General features: G+C 42.8%; 1 long non-coding RNA gene and 1 other non-coding gene across 2 annotated transcripts; both read right to left on the minus strand.

Moving 5' to 3' along the window:
• Window positions 1-3,769: 3,769 nt before the first annotated feature.
• On the minus strand, window positions 3,770-14,834 carry LOC119052476 (uncharacterized). Its single transcript, XR_005083116.2, has 3 exons — window positions 14,670-14,834; window positions 4,825-4,945; window positions 3,770-4,196 (listed from the first exon to the last, which is right to left on the minus strand). It is a non-coding gene; the product is annotated as an uncharacterized LOC119052476 (long non-coding RNA).
• On the minus strand, window positions 11,996-12,129 carry LOC119052569 (U11 spliceosomal RNA). The gene has a single exon (XR_005083161.2). It is a non-coding gene; the product is annotated as a U11 spliceosomal RNA (small nuclear RNA).
• Window positions 14,835-14,840: the final 6 nt, after the last annotated feature.

Consider the following 14,840-nt stretch of genomic DNA (forward strand, 5'->3'; position numbering starts at 1 on the left):
TTATTTATCTATGTTGTGTCTTTATCATTTACTCCACATAGTTTTGGAGCAGAGTTTGGTGCACTGCTAATGTTTGTTGATCAAATGAATGAATGAATGAATGATCGGAAAAATTACAAGATATGGACTACAGAGGAGAAAGACCAAGAAAAGAAAGCTGTGGGGGAAACTGCTATGATCAACCAGGCAAGAGAGAGAAAAGGCCTCATGTAGGGCGGAGTCCGAACGCATTAGCAGTGTTGGTGTACTCTAGACACAGTTCTAAATTTGAAGCAGCCGGTGTTAGTGCCCAACCAAATGGGGGGGGGGGCTGGCAAGGATTCCCCCCAGGGAAAGAACAAGGCAGGAAGAGTTGGTTGGGATTGAGGGAAAGTAGAAAGATAAGCCCCTTTGGACTTGTTAAGTCTGAGGTGTTTGAGGGACATCCAAATGAAGGTGTTCAGAAGGATGTTGGATTGACCTGTACCCAGCAAGAGGCCAGCACTGGAATTTGGGATGGAACCACAGAGGTCAAGAGTAAATGAGGCCATCCAAGAAGACTGTACAGAGGGAGGGGGCTAGAGGCCCAAACTTGGAAAACATTAAGATTTGAGGAACCTGCAGGGTCCAACCAAAAGTCAAAAAGGTTAGGTCCCTGAACAGAGTAGAGAGAGGAAACCCAGAGAGCAGTCAGAGAGCTTCCAGAAGAAGGGCATGGTACCAACAATGTCAGATACTGCAAAGGTCTGGCAAGGAAAAACAAGCTACTAGATTTGGTAACAAGGGTCATTCGTGATCTTTCCAGGGTGGGGCCACCTCTGAGGTTGAGGAGGAAGCCAGATTGTGATCGATGAAGTAGTAAATGGGAAAGGAAGTGGCAGAAATGGCAAATGGAGACAGTTCTTTAAAATTTTTTGATAGTAGGGAGGAACTAAGACGAAGCAATAAGGTGATTATTTTAAGAAAAAAATCATGTGAAGGCTTTCCTTTTTATTTTTCGCTTGTTTTCTCTGTTAATTACATGTTGACTGTAGAAAATTATAAAGTGCATAAAAGGATGGAGAAGCAGAGGAAAAAACACTTTTATTTAACATCTAGCATATTTCCTTTCAATCTTTTTCCTATGCATTTTTTCCTTTACCTAGATGAATTATCTTGACAGTGCAATTCTGTGTTATATTCTTTTCTTCCTAATAAAAACTGTGTCCTAAGCACTGAAGAGAATTCTACTTCTTTCTTTCTCTTCTCTTCTTCATCATCTTTTTTTTTTTTTTAATACGAGAGACAGATGAATGGCTAATCTGGTTCTGTCTTCCCTTTTAGCATTCTTGGAGTCTCTCTGATATCTGAGCAGATAAATTTTGTTTGGAAGATAATTCTGTTCAGTTTGGGTGAATAAAAAAGCCGAACAGTGGAAGGGCCAAATATAGTTTTGGTGGCAGCTGACAGGGTTAAGAGAGGCCCCAGTGTGTTCAAAGCATCCTAGGCCCCTTTTGGTGAGATTCTGGGGCTCAGCTGGGCATAGGCCCACAGTGGCTGCGGTGGGTTTGGAAATGGCAGGGAAACTGAAGGGTAGTGACGCCTAGGCCTGCTAAGAGCTTGCTATCTGCCAGCCATTTCTCTAATCACTTTTAATGAACTATAGAAATGATCCCTGGAAGTATGGTCTTTAAGCAATTTAAATATTTATACAATGTCCCAGGTTCTGTTATTAACCCAGTTTAATAATAAGAGGTTAAGAACTTTCTTTCCTAAGTTCATGCATTGATTTATTGGCCTGGATGGATTTGAACGTAGGCCTTTGCACTTAGAGTCCAAGCTCCTAATGACCCCTCTGCTGTGGATCTTATATCCCTGGCTACACATAAAATCACTTGGGGAGATTTTATAAAACACGCATACCAGGAATCCCATCCCAGATGAAGTCAGGTGGGATCTCTAAGGGTAGAGCCAGACATGAATATTTTCTAAAATGCTCCTAGATGACTCTAATGGCCAGCCAGGTACAAGAACCGTGGCTCTGCTGGCTCTTGAGCATATTTATTCCATGCTGAGTGATAGCAACAGCATCAACGATAATGGCTAACACATACTTAGTGCCATACCAGTTTAAACACTTTGTATTAACTTATTTATTCCCCACAAGGTATGTACTAAGGTAGTGTTCCCATCTCATATAGAAGAAAACTGCTTGCATAGTTGGTAAGTGTCAACCACTTACCAACCACTCTGATTTTTCCATCAGATTAAAGGGAAAAGAAACTAGCATTGCTCAAGCCCCATCTCTGTGTCTGCCACTAGGAACTTTCCCCTACCCGAAATTCCAAGTAGGGAGTGCTATCCCCATTTTCCAGAAGACACAAAGCAGGTTCAGTGAAATTAAGTGGCACCTGGTTACATGGCTGAAAAGCTGCAGAGCTGCCACTCCCAAAAGTCTGTCCACAGTCCAGGCTCTGGGCCAGGTCAATTTTTTTTCCTCTTCTAGAGTGCCACCTTCTGCCCATTCCAGCATTTGAAACTCCAGTGCTGCTAGAACCAGGCCTTGAATGGAATCTGCAGCAGTCCTGCTGGGGTCCGACCGGTCCATCTGGAGGGCCAGCAGCAGCTCCTCTATTAGGCTGCCATGGCCTTCCCAGGACCTTGGCCCTGTGTGGCCAAACTATCCAATTTGGAAGAGGAGGTAGAAATCCTGAGTTTATTTGATATCTCTGAATTTATAAATATTGATAACCAATTAAAGAAACCCTTCAAACATTATCCATCTGTGAAGAAGTCTGGCCTGTGGGTTCCCAGGTGGCAGCCCTGGTCTCTCCTGCCAGGTATCTGCTTCTAACCTGGAACAGTGTTGCCAGCTGTCTAGCCAGCCACTGACTGCAAACTCAACATGTCCACAACCAAATAGATAATTTCCGTCTCTACCTTTCCTTAGACTGCCCTCTGCCCCCAACATTAAACCAGCTTCTCCTCGTGTCTCCTTCACCTCCAAGACTGTCACCCTCATCATTCAGTCATCTCCCAAGATCCCTCTACTACCACCTCTGAATCCCAACTTGGCGTGGACCACCATCATCACGTGCCTGTTACGTTACAGCCAAAATGTCCTAATTGGTCTCCCCACTTCCTGTCCTGTCCTTCTAGTCTTCATTCTTTTTTTCCTTCTTTTTACTGAATTCATTGGGATAACACTGGTTAATAAAATTATACAGGCTTCAGGTGCACAATTTGATAACACATCATCTGTACACTATATTGTGTGTTCACTACCCCACAGTCTTCATTCTTGATTCCTCCAGTGGCCTCCTTCTCCTTAGAATTAACCTAGAACTCCTCATCGTGGTCTACAAGACCCTACATGAGCTGGCACTGGGATTGTCTCTCAACTTCTTTTGTTTCTGTCACTCTGCCACAGCCTCTCTAGACTTCTCCAATTTCCTCCAAAACACACATCTCATGGCCTTGGCCCTTGCCATTTCCCCATGGAATCCTGGAATGCTCTTCTTCCAGATCTTCATCTTGCTCTTTCTCATCCTGTATGTCTTAGCTCATAAGTCAGGCCTTTTCTGTTCTCCCTGTCTTAGGTGTGTCCCCTCTGTCACTCTCACACATTTCCTTTATAATCCTATGACACTTGACCTATCTTGTTCCTGGTTTGTATTCACTTCCCTCTCCCATTTCCCCTCCTTTCTACCCTATCCTCTCTACCCCTCACTCCTCACTCCCCCAACACACACACACACACACACACACACACACACACACACAGTGCAATGAAATATCCCTGAGAGCAGGTACAAGGTCTGTTTTATTCACAACAGGACTACAGCCTCCAAACATTGCCTGGCATATAAAGGGCAATCAAAAACTTTGTTTATTAAAGACTGCCTGCACTTGTGGGTCTCCCTTCCCACCCCTACAGCCTACCCCACCCTGTGGCATCACATTCTCAGGAGCCAGCAGCCACTAATGGAGAGTGAATCAGAAAAGGAGGCAGAGAGAAAAGGAGGAAGTTCTGCCAGTGGATACAAGGAAAAAAGTCTGGAATGAATCTAGATACAGTCAAGTGAATCCACCTCCTCTTCAAACCCAGCTCCTTCCTTACCCACTGTACATCACCAGGACCAAAATGAAAGTCTGGTTTTGGAGTCAGAGGACAAGATTCAAGTCTTGGTGGCTCTGTGACCTTGGATCAGTCTCTGTCTCAGCCTCAGTTTCTTCATCTGTAAAAGGGAGATGGTAATGATACTTCACTCACAGGCATATATGAAGGGTAAACAAGAACTTAGAATATACAAAAGGACTTAAAATAATGTCTGGAATGTAGTAAGCACTCAAGAAATGCCAGCTGGAGGTCCTAGTTTCTGGTAGCTCAGTTAGTTAAGAGTATCTGCTGAGTGTATCAAGGTTGTTGGTTCAATCTCTGGTCAGGGCATATACGAGAAACAACCAATGAGTGCATAAATTAGTGGAACAACAAATTGATGTTTCTCCTCTCCCTCCCTCCCTTCCTCTAGAAATCAATAAATAGCCCTGGCTGATGTGGCTCAGTGGATTGGGCACCAGCCTGCGATCCAAAGGATCTCTGGTTCAAGTCCCAGTCAGGGCACATGCCTGGGTTGGGGACCAGATCCCCAGTAGGGGGTGTTCAAGAGGCAACCACACATTGATGATTCCCTCTCTCTCCCTTCCCCTCTCTAAAATAAAATTTTAAAAAATGTTTTAATATTTACATTTTTTTAATAAAAATAAATTTTTAAAAATCTGATGTTGGGGTTTATTTCTGGACTCTATTCTATTCCATTAATCTACATGTCTGTATTTATATTACTACCACACTGTTTTACTTACTGTAACTTTCTAGTAAGTTTTGAAATCAGGAAGAGTATTCTTGCAACTTCGATCTTTTTCAAGAGTGTTTCAGCTATTCCGGGTTCCTTGAGATTCAATTTTAGAATGGGTTTTTCTATTTCTGTAAAAAAAAGTGTTCTAAAAAAAAGGATATTTATGGGGAATGGGGGGGGGGAGACCGGGCGGGGGGGTGGGGTGGGATGGGAGAAATAGATTAAAAAAAAAAATGTACTTGAAAAGTAACTAAATAAAATGTAATATTAAAAAAAAAGGATATTTATGGAGATTGCATTGAATCCACCAATCACTTTGGCTAGTATTGACATCTTAATGATACTAAGTCCCATTGATGAACATGGAACATCTATCTTCCCATTTGTCTTCTTTCAGCAATGTTTTATAGTTTTTAGTGTATACAACTTACACTCCTCCTCAGTTAAGTTTCACCTCCTTGATTAAATTTATTCCTAAATATTTTATCCTTTTTGATAATACTGTAAATGGAATTGTCTTAAATTCTTTTTTGGATTTTAAGTGTATAGAAACACAATTTTTGCATGATCATCATTTCCTGTCTGTGGTCACTGATCCCAATATCCCAGATACAGACCAAAAGGGGAGTTCAGTGGCCAGGTTTGGTTGGTTTTCAGAGAGGAGCCATACTTATCCAGCCATGTGAAAGATGGAAACTTCCTCTTGTCCTCTGACAAATTGACACCCTCTCCCCTCCTCCCTTCAAAATGCCAAAGCTTCATGGCCTCTCAAAATCCATTTCCGTGATCTACTTCCCTGATCCACCTCCCCTCTCACCCACCTGCAGTAAACCCATCCTGTTGGGAGTCTATGATCTTATCAGAAGGAGTTTCATTTCAGTTTCAGAAGGTTCTGCCTTTTCCTTACAAGTGATATAATCTTTGACTACCTGTAAAAGAGGAAGATTATCCTTGTCCTACTTAGGAGAGTACAATCACCTCTAGAATGGACAGGAGCTGGCTATTGCATTTACTCCTATTTGCATATCCAAGGACACAGTAGGTGCTTAATAAGTAGTAGCCAATGTAATTGTATACACACAAGTACTTGTGAAGTGCTCTGCAAATATGGATTGAATGCCTACTATGTGTCAGGTACTATACTGGATATCAAGTATGCAAATGGTATACAAGATACAGACAGGTTTCTTGCCTTCACATATGTGACATTCTGGCTGGGGAATATAAATATTGAACAACTAAGTTTACAACTAATTCATTAATGATTATGACGTTTTACAGACAAGTACATTTGCTATGAAACAGTATAATAGTGTGAGGAGCTACCCAAGTGAGGGGTGGGGAGGTCAAGGAGGGCCTACCAGAGGAAGTGACATCTGAACTGAGATATGGAGAATGAGGAGTTAGCCAGTTTGGGAGAGGGGAATGGGGAAGATGCTGTTGAGAAACAGCATTTCCAGGCAGAGGAAAAAACTTCCTGGAGGCCCTGAGGCAAGACAAGTAGTGACTTCAAAGATACAGAGAGAAAACTAGTGTGGCTGGAGCCCTGAGAACAAAGATGGTGGTAGATCCATTGAGACTTATAGGATGCTAACTCAAGCTAGTTAGCAGCTGTCGAAGGGTTTTGAATGAGGGAGTCACTGACATGATCAGCTAACACATAGAAGCACAGCATGCAGGAAATCCGCTAAGGTCAAGTTCCTAAATTAGAGAACTTATTCCATAAACTGATTTTATACTCCCAGGCTCCTAAGTAGGTAAACATTTCTCCTTCCAGCTTTGATTTTAAAAAATTTTCCATTTTTTAAAAAAGCTTTATTAAAGTATAATTTACATACTGTAAAATTCACCCATTTTAAGTACACAACTCTCACCATAATCTAGTTTTAGAACATTTCCTTTGCCCCCAAAATATTCCTCATGCCCATTTGTGGTCAATCCCTGCCCCCACCTCCAGCCCCGACAACCACTAGTCCTACTTTGTTTCTATTGATATGCAGTTTCAGGACATTTCCTATAAAAGGAATCATACAATATGTGACCTTCTGAGTCTGATTTTATTTTCCATCATTTGTATTCCAGTGACTATATGTCCTCATAATTTCTCTAACTTGTTCATGTACCTTTTTAATAAGAAAATACGAATAAACAAAAGGAAAAAAGCTTCACTTCCCCAACAAATCTTCCCTTACTAACAGATTTCACTATAATGGACATTTTTCTTGGGTGCCCTGTGCAGTCAGAGCAACGCATCCCTGTCAAGAGACCTGGTCTCATTCCTTGGTACCTTCTAGTTAGGGGATCTGGATCTCCCAGAGCTTCTGTTTTCTTACGTGTGAAGTGAACATACTATTACTACCTACCTCACTGGTTTACAGGAGCTAATGCATCTAAGTGCTTCATACAGGGCCTGTCACTTGATAAGTGCTCCACAGAAGTAAACCATTATCACAAATTCTTCTGTTTCAACATTTATTTATTTATTGTGGTTGTATAATAATCTTTCATTGAAATATTTTCCTTTCCAGTTCTTCACTATCTGGGAATTCCACTGCACCACTGCTGATGTCACCTATGGTGTCATGAGGGTGGCAGCCATCTACATTGCAGCCCACAGACTGGGCTGTCCCAGGATCTCAACAGTACCCGAGAGTTCTCTAGCTAAAGACTGGTGACACATATGTTGGGCAGCGTTGACAATCTCGTCACAAGTGATATTTCCACTGTGCTTAATTTTTTTTTCTTCTTTCTGTCTCATGGTGGTCTTGTTAGGGCTGTGATGATCGGGGCAGAGGCAGAAGGCACTGCCTCAACCTGGGCCTGTCTGCTGAATGGTCAGTTTCACTGTTATTCGCAGACCCTTCCCGTCACTGGTTGTTTTGGTGATGTCATTGCCGACCTTTTTCAGAGACATCCCAGGGGCCGATCTTGGGGGCCAGGGCACATGTGGCACTGATTGCCCTGCCAGTGCACTTCAGGTATATGACTTTGATCTCACTGAGGTCGAGCTGCAGTGCTATGGTGGAGGTAGCAGGTGTCTGATAAACCCAGATTCAGGAAGGCCAAAGAAAGTTACACCTACATCTCTTTCAAGCCTAAAGCTGAAAGCTGTTTCAACATTTTATTTCTTAAATATATTTCTTTAAAAAAAAGATTTTAACCCTGGCTGGTGTAGCTCAGTGGATTGAGCGTGGGCCTGCGAACCAGAGGATTGCAGTTCAATTCCCGGTCAGGGCACATGCCTGGGTTGCAGGCCAGTTCCCAGCAAGGGACACACGAGAGGCAACTACACATTGATATTTCTCTCCTCTCTCCTTCCCTTCCCCTCTAAAGATAAATAAATAAAAAAAATTTTAAAGATTTTATTTATTTATTTTCAGAGAGAGAGGGGGAGGGAGCGAGAAAGGGAGACAAACATTGATGCTAAATTAGAGAAACAGTAATCAGCTGACTCTCGCACATCCCCAACTGGGGACCCAGGCATGTGCCCTGACTGGGAATTGAACCAGCACCCTTTCCATTTGCAGGACAATTCACAACCCAATGAGCCACACCAGCCTGTTTCAACATTTTAATGAGTGCATAATATTCCATTGTGTGGATCTCCCATAGTTGGTTTGACGTGGCTCTTCTTGCTCTTGAATTTGTAGTCCGGGGCCCAGTAAACTATAGCTCCCTGGCTGTTGCCTGAGAACCCAAGGATGGTTTTCACATTTTTTTTAGATTTATTTAATTTTTAGAGAGAGGGGAAGAGAGGAAGAGAAGGAGAAAAACATCAATGTGTGGTTGCCTCTTGTGTGCCCCCAACTGGGGACCTGGACTGCAACCCTAGCATGTGCCCTGACTGGGACTTGAACTAGTGACCCCTTGGTTTGCAGGCCAGTACTCAATCCATTGAGCCATACCAGCCAGGCTGGTTTTCACATTTTAAAAGGCTTGTGGGCGGTGGGGGGAATGAAAAGAAGAGTACTTTTGCTTTCTGGGTTAGGAGGCTGAAGTGTAGAGACCTTCTGCAGCCCTAGAATTAGATCCTCAGCCAAGTCCCAAATGCCTGAAGGAGAATTCAAAGCATTCAAAGCATTCAAAGGAGAATTCAAAGGAGAATTCAAAGGAGACAAATAGGGAGGTCCTAAAACTTGATGACCTGAGGCCCAATGCCCTGACGTCAGCAAAGCCCTGGGCCTGGCCTGGTCTCCCATGGTGTTGGGATGTGAGTAGACAGGTACTGCTGGCTTGGTAGGAACATTTTTCTCATCTTTTGCTCTGGCTGCACCCCCAGAGAAGGCCCCACATTCCATACCACCCAGACACAAGTAGGATTTGTAGTGAGGGAAATCACAGAGTAAGAGGTCCCCACCTTGGGCGCAGACTCAGATGTGGAGAGTGCACAACTCACTGCTTGACCTCACCATGCTACCACTCTCCCATAACTGGGACTGACTCTATGTAAAGTGGAGACAGGCAGGGCAAGTGTCATAACCCTTGTGGCAGTAGCTACCAGGCTTTGTTACCCATCCTCCCAAAAAGAAGACCTCAGACATCTAGGTGCCTACAGGGATCCAAGGAAAAGTGGGAAATCTCTAAATAAACACCAGACTTTGCATAGCTTCTCTCTATATACCACTTATGATATTCTGGTCTCTCTGCATGGAACAAGTGTTAAGTGTTACTGATTCAAGGTACATGTCCCCAGTGCTTCAAAGACCGATATTCAAACTGTCAGAGTTTGGAGTAAGGAAAAGTTTATTGATGAAGAAGGTGCCAGCTCAGGAAGATGGGAAGCCTTTGGGCTTTTTCAAATCCATTTTAAGAGAGCATAGCATTCAGGCTTCTTTTATGTCAAGGGGAGGGAGAATAGGTAGGGCAAGAGGTGTGTGAAGATCTCAGACATCTAAGTGCCTACAGAGATCCCAAGAAGGGGGTGTGGGGGGAATCTCTAAATCTCATTGTTCCCAGTCCATTGTCCCCTGCTAATTTGGCTCCTACAAATCTTCGCCAAAAGCTCAAGCCTCAAGCAGAATTTCTCTAACAATTAGTATATCTATAGCAGGAGCTATTTGCCTGAAGGCCAGGGGGAAAATGCAGACTAGAATTAAGAGAGTGTCAAAAGAGCAAATCTTTCACTCTGTTACAGTTTTCCCTTCACATACAAATGCTGCTCTTTCCTGACAGGGCCCACCTGGCCTGGCATCCCTGCACCTCATCCTCTCTGCTTCCGGCCACTAGCTGGCGCTGCTGAGCCAGGCCCTGTTTTCCTGGTCCCAGCAGGCTGGTGTCTCCCCTAACTTCTAGTTCCTGACAGGTACCAGCAGTATAAGAAAGAACAGATTTCCATCAAGACCAACATCCCTTTGATCCTTCATAGGAGGTGGGACTGACTGGAATGAAATAAAACTGGAGGAATAAAGGTATTGTAGAAACAGGTGCCTGACCTATAAAGAAATTCTGTTCTAGATAACATATATTATACAGACACTGTTTCTAATGAGAGGAGGGACTTATTTTCATCATTGTTTTAATTTGTTGTCTTACAAATGTTTACAATTTTGCATTTTTCCTATTTGGGTGAAAGAAATAATTTTTTTTAAAGATTTTATTTATCTTTAGAGGGGAAGGGAAGGAGAGAGGGAGAGAAACATCAATATATGGTTGCCTCTTGTGGGTCCAGTGCTGGGAATTGGCCTGCAACCCAGGCATGTGCCCTGACTGGGAATCGAACCACTATCATCTGGTTCACAGGCCCGCGCTCAATCCACTGAGCTACACCAGCCAGGGCTAGAAATAATTTTGATTATATCAGCTGAATTCAGCCTGTAAAAAGGATGTTAAGTTATGGGTAAAATATACAAATCAAGAGAAATATACTGCACAAATTCTATATTAAAAAAGTAAAATAATATTATTTTATAGTATATGACAATTATCATGAAATCCAAATTTCAAGTCCTCGCCAGATAGCTTGGTTGGTTAGAACCTCATCCAGATATTCCAAAGTTGTAGGTTTGATCCCTGGTCAAATTCCAGGACACATACAGGAATCAACCAATGGATGCATAAATAAGTGAAACAACAAGTCAACGTTTCTCTCTCTCTCCCCCTTCTCTCTCTTTCTAAAAAGTCAATAAATAAAAAATTTAAAGTAACAAATTTTGGTGTCCATAAATAAAGTTGTATTGAAACACAGCTATGCCCAATTGTTTATATATCATCTTTTGCTGCTTTGCAACAGAGTTGAGTGCCTACCAAACATGATATGGCCACAAACCTTAAAGATACACTATCTGGCCTTTTATAGAAAAAGTTTGCTGATCTCTGCTGTAGGTAATTTCTCATTTCTGCTTTATGAAAAAGCACTGCAAGAAAATCCCAGCCTCACTGGAGTCTCCTGGCTTCCCTGTGTCCTGCCAAATGGATGGTTTTTCTCTACCCATCTTGTCCTTTCTTTACTGCAGCACATAGTCTACCCTCAAGGATTTGCCTTTATTTATACAGTCCTTCCCTCCCACTTTGCCTCGTTATCGCCTCTCTAGGTTTTAGTTTCAAAGTCTGCCTCAGGAAAGCTTTCCCAGACATCCCACTCCCAGCCTACTCCATGTTGTTTTCCTTTTGTCTTTCCCTTCACTAAACTTAAGCCTCGTGAAGTCAGGCACTGGGTCTATTGAAGTACCCTATACATTTACTGTTAGAATAAATGCACCCTTACTGCTAAATATCTTAAACCCAATTTCACATAGGAGAATACATACTTAAGAGATGGAATATCTGTTGTTAAATTGCTGTCCACAAAAGTACCTACCAACACTAAGAGTGCTAGTTAACTGGAGTTTTAAACTACTGTCTCTGTTTTTAAAAAACAAGTTACAAAAAAACAACTCAGCTTTAATAAGGAATGTGTGCCCGGTAAAAAAGAAAAACTCAAAGTTTAAATTTCACGTGGTGACTAAAAATACTGCACAAAGCACTGATCCCTTACATAAAAGCACGTACTAACTTACTTATCTCAATTTCCTTAATTGTAGCAACAGAGAAAAGCCACAAAAACTTATCTTTCACCAGAAACAAAAACCCAAAGCCAACGACTACCGGCAGAAAAACGTAGAGCATAAAGGACAGCACTATATAGCACAAAGCACATAGAGAAGAAATTTCAAACACCTCTTCTTTTCTTTCAGAGTTTCAAGGGCGCCAGGACCAACGATCACTAGCTGCCCGTACTGCAAAAAATTATGCTTCCGAAATCTCTTGATGTCGATTCCGCACGTAGAGCAACCAAGCTGCTCTACGTGTGCCACTCACGACAGAAGCCCTTTTTGCTTACAGAGTTCCGAAAGGAGGGTGGCAGTAGTGGCGAATACCTATTTTGGTATAAGTGAATAAAAAGAAAGTACACAGGTTCCTATTCCATGTTCTAGAAGTTGAGATTTCCAGTCCTCCTGAGCCAGAGAGAGTTTTTTTTTTACCAAGAGAGTATGACTTGTCTTTTGATTTTTGTTTAGAAGCAAAGGCAAAAAACACTGAGTTAATATGCAAATAGCGCAGTGCTTGCTGGGAAGGAGCCTGCGAGCGTAGGGGGTTGGGGCGGGAAGGAGAGTTACTGGAGGGAATCGAGCTCTACATTGCAGTGAGCCGTTCCTGTCGTCCGCTTCGTAGGAAAACCTGATTCTTAGGGGGTATGGGTACCTATGTGAGGAAACTCGAATTTCCCCCCACCCTAATAATATTGAAAATGCACTAACTTGTACCACTCCTTGAAGCCACTCCAGCACGCGAGCTCTAGAGCACGGATCATTATAAGAGCTAGCGAAGCTAATTAGCATTATGTCAGTGTGTTCATAAGGTGGAATGCTATCCGCAGCACCTTCAAGGATTGAGTTAGACATCAAAACACACCTGATAAGAGGCGCTGAATAACGTACAGCATGATACCATTAACGAAGGAAAAAAACAATACTGCTCTTGGAATGATGAAGTAGATCTTTATCAACAGATATAAAAATAATTGAGTGAAAAAAGTGTTGAATGACACCAGTAATGTAATAAAGGGCACACACGTGTGTACCTAAGACCCCGTGTTTTACATTTTCTACGGTCCTATATTTGTATGTATTAACTTAAAACAAACAAAAAAGCACTGGCTGGTGTGGCTCAGTGGATTGAGTGCTGGCCAGTAAACTGAAAGGTTATGGGTGGGGTTCCCCCGCCCCCCTCCCCGGACAGGGGTCGTGGGACAGGTCCCCAGTTGCAGGTGAGGCAACCAATCCATGTTTCTCTACCTCTCTCTCTCTCCCTTCCTTCTTCTCTAAAACCAATAAGCAAGTCCTTGTGTGAAGATTAAACGTGTATGTATATATATAGCCTGTTAGGCATTTTACTTTCCTTAATATAACAATATGTGGAGGTCCCTGACCTCTACAAAGTAGAAGCTGCAAGAGAAGGAGTCATATAAACAGCTTACACTATAATAGTTAACAGATGTGTAATACAAACTGATGGAAGCCTAGATACTTGCTGTCAACTCTGTCTGTTGAGGACTCCACCAGTCATTTCCTAAAAACAAATCATCTGACCTCTACCCTCCAATGCCTTCCCATTGCGCAATAAAGAAAATTCTGTGTCCCTACCATGGACTACAAGGCCCTGCCTGAGCTAACTCCTGCATGCCTGTCCAACCTCAGACTGCCACTCTTCCTATCACCTATTAAGCTCTATCCAACCTGGCCATCTTGGTCCTTGGATAAGCTTTTTCCTACCTCAGGGCCCTCCACCACCCAGCTAGCTAAATCTAATTTACTCTGGTATTCTTTCCCTTTACACTTTTGTATACTTGCTAAGTAGTCTGTTTCCCACTTCAGACTGTAAACTCTCTAAGGGAAAATATTGTCTGTCTTATCTACTAATACCCAGCACCCAGCAAAAAGCTTGGTGCACAATGAGCAGTCTATTTGTTGAATGAATGTACATTAAAATTGGGTCTTGAAAAGATGGAGTGCAAAATTTTAAAAATGGTACACCAGACTATTGGGAGAGTAAAGACAGCAGTGGCAGGGAAGTAAGACTAGGAACATGGGGGAGGGTGTGGGTGGAGGTGGGAGGGTAGAAGGGGGATAAACGCTAACGGAGGTGGGGGGAGCCTAAGAAGATGGCTTGGAACCTAATGGTGAGGGGGCCTCCATTCTGTGAATTTGGATGAATGAGTGAGTACAAGGGTGGATTGGAAATCTAGTGGGATTAGGATGGGAAGAAAGAACTGTGAGGGCAGGTTGCTGCACTAACCCAGGTGAGACGCACCCCTTGATTCCTGCGGGTAGTTACAGTCACTTGCTTTGGCTGTCACAGACCTTTTTACATTCCTTTGTGTTTAATTATCTTAGTGTGGGAACCCGGGCTCCAGAAGGGGCTTACTGGAAACAGGTCTTGTTTAGATACCTAGCACCTGGTAAATGAAGCAGTTCTAGGTATTTTATGGACGAAATAATGGAAAGAATCAGTATAATAGTTAGAGGACAGATTCAAAGTTTGGAGTTAGAATTCTAAATTCGAGATAAGACTCAGAAGTTATCAGCTAAGACCTTGCTTTATCGCTTACATACTTCCTTTAAAACAAAATGATTTATCTGAGGTAAGGAGCTTGACAAAATTCCTGCTACTAAGCTCTCAATTATTATTAATTGCCAATTCACACGCACAACCGGCCTCACTTGTCCCTAGATTCTTGTGCTGCCAACTCCACTGTTGGTTCCAACAGGATACGTAAGGGATGCTGCTGTCCCAGGTGATTATCGCTGTGCTGCTATCACGACAAAGGCACCAGCCAAAAATGGCGACCTCTAACCCGTAAGAGGACATCATTACCGGTCATGGTGGCGATAGACACGACAGACGGGAAGATACAGCTAGGGCAGAATTCGTAAAGCTGGGGTCGAAGGCGCTGAGCCCGCCCACGTTTCCAGTCAACATCAGCAGGAAAAAAACTCCACTGCTAGGAGCTCGGCAACAACCCAAGACAGCGACCACGTGTCAGAA

Source organism: Artibeus jamaicensis, unplaced genomic scaffold (genome assembly GCF_021234435.1).
Source record: "Artibeus jamaicensis isolate MK-2021 breed Jamaican fruit bat unplaced genomic scaffold, CSHL_Jam_final scaffold_847, whole genome shotgun sequence".
In the NCBI taxonomy this organism is placed as follows: Eukaryota; Metazoa; Chordata; class Mammalia; order Chiroptera; family Phyllostomidae; genus Artibeus; species Artibeus jamaicensis.